Source organism: Octodon degus, unplaced genomic scaffold (genome assembly GCF_000260255.1).
Source record: "Octodon degus isolate 3935 unplaced genomic scaffold, OctDeg1.0 scaffold00129, whole genome shotgun sequence".
Taxonomy (NCBI): Eukaryota; Metazoa; Chordata; class Mammalia; order Rodentia; family Octodontidae; genus Octodon; species Octodon degus.
The window spans coordinates 204,281-206,522 of record NW_004524705.1 but is presented as its reverse complement, the minus strand read 5'-3'; the positions used below and the strand labels follow the sequence as shown (position 1 = coordinate 206,522).

General features: G+C 45.4%; 1 pseudogene; it reads left to right on the top strand.

Annotated features, from left to right (window-relative positions):
* The first annotated feature begins 1,392 nt into the window (after positions 1-1,392).
* Positions 1,393-2,242, top strand: part of LOC101569006 — a 21,532-nt pseudogene continuing 20,682 nt past the window's right edge.

Here is a 2,242-nt window from a genome sequence, read left to right as displayed (position 1 = left end):
GTCCAGCATAAATCCTTGAGCCAGCATAAATATCTATTAAATTGGGATCATCCAAATAAGTTCAGGTAGAATACTATTAGACTATAAAACATGATATGTATATAAGCGGTGTATTGTCACGTATCTGTGAAATTTTATAAATGCAGATTTTTTTCTTCTCTTTATCTACTTTTGAGAATGGAAGTGGTGGTGTGCACCTGTATTCTCAGTATTTGGGAGGCTGAAAATAGGAGGATCACTACTAGTCCAGTCTGTGTAAAGCAACCCTCTAGAGCCTGTATTAAATACATTAAAACAATCTTTTAAGAAAATTTATTTTTGTCATATATAAGGAATTTGCATTACAGATTGTTGCTAGTATAAAAATGATATTAAATCATTGTTGATCTGGTATTTTTAGTGTTAATTATAAGGTTCTTCTTTATTTCTATGACAAGAAAAGAAAAAATAAAATTAGAAGGCAGCAAGCATTAAGCAGCAAGTGCCAGGAGACCGCAGCAGCCTTCCTCCTATCCTTTACACTCAGGTTGGGTAGCTTCCACACTCAGGGACGGCCTTCCCGAAATCTGCCCGCAGAGCAGTGCCAGGCTAACGTAGTAATCACACACCCTTGATCGCCCCAGCATCCCCCACTGAACCCCAGCATCACACACTCTGGATCCAGCACCTCTGAGATGCCCCACTTGTGAGCAGACGAGGCTGTGGGGACATCTGGACACAAGCCACAGCACAGGTCATGCCCAATTTCCCAGATGCTGTGCTGTAAGGTGCTGCCTCACATGGCCAGAGAGAGGGAGGGAAGGGTGGGAGGGAAGGAGGGAAGGAGGGAAGGACTGGGGGAGAGATGGAGGGAGAGGAGGGGAGAGAGAGAGAGAGCGAGTGCAGAAATAAGCTCTCACTCAAAAGCAGTTGAACTACTGCAATGTACCAAGCACACAGACCAGAGAGTGGTATTGAAAAATGGATATTCACACCTAGAAAAAACAGGATGCTCATCTGATATCACATACAAAAATCAAAGTAAAATTATCATGTAAGACTTTGCTCTGTGTAACTGCTGGAGAGAACGCAGAGGAATTGCTCCCAGCATTCAGCTGGGCAAGCCTTCTTGGATGTGACTCCTAAGCTCAGACAATGCAGCACGCACACAGAAATCCACATGACTAAATAAACTACATTGTTTTTGAATGAGGAAAACAATTTACAGAGGGAAGAAACAACAGGCAGAGTAGGAGAACATAACCTTAAGGGGTTTCTGTCATACCTGGAAGAGATCCAGTCTGTTCGATGCGGTACTAATAGTACAAGTGAGCCCAAAAGCCTCAACCCCCGCTGCTGGTCCGCTGCAGCGCTGGGGTGGGAAGAGCCGATGGGGTCCTTCTGTGCGGGATCATGATCGCCTGCCTGGAACACAGCGAGGGGCTGGACGTCCCGAGAGTGCTGGGCATGCTTGGGCAGCAGAGAATGACGCTGGTGCAGACCCTCTGCCAGTACACGTTTGTGTACAAAGCGGTCATCCAGTTCCTGAAAAGCTCCAGGCTCATCTGCGCGTTCACACCTTCTTGTGGGGACCCAATCATGGGAAGCATTAACAGCTTAGAAAAGTGCTTGCCTGACTTACCCCTGACCCCACCAGACAGCCGCCGGGACAGGAGTGGCCGGTAGGAGGCGCAGCGCGCTGGAGGCAGCACACGGAGCCCAGGCGGGGGAGGAGCTGGCGGCGCGGAGCACGCGGCTTCCCGGGCGGTGTCCGGCCTGCGCCTGTCCAGTTTGCAGCACTTGCACAGAGTTTGGAGGTTGTACTTTCTAGACAGTTCTATTTTACTGAGGCTGTGCTGGACCGTTCTGGTAAGCATCCCAGTCTATAGGTTTCTATCTTTAGCTAGTTTTTGATGATGGAATTTTATGTAATGACTGAAATACTTAGGGGTGTTCTTACTGACAAAGTGAGCTTTCTGTGGGGTGATCCACAGATTGGGTTGTTCATGAATAACATGTTCAAAACCATGTTGTTATCCTCTGTTACTTTTTAAAAACAACTTTGGGTACTGAATGGTTTAGTTATCAAGCTCAGACTATAAGGAGAATCTGAAAGTGTTGTTTTGAAACAGCATTTTTATATTCAGAAATTTTTTTATCCTAAAAATTCTATATATTTGTACCTTCTGTATTTTCCAAACAGGGCTCAACTCATGAAGATACTGAATTGAGTCAGATAATGTAAATAAAAGTTGAGAATGAA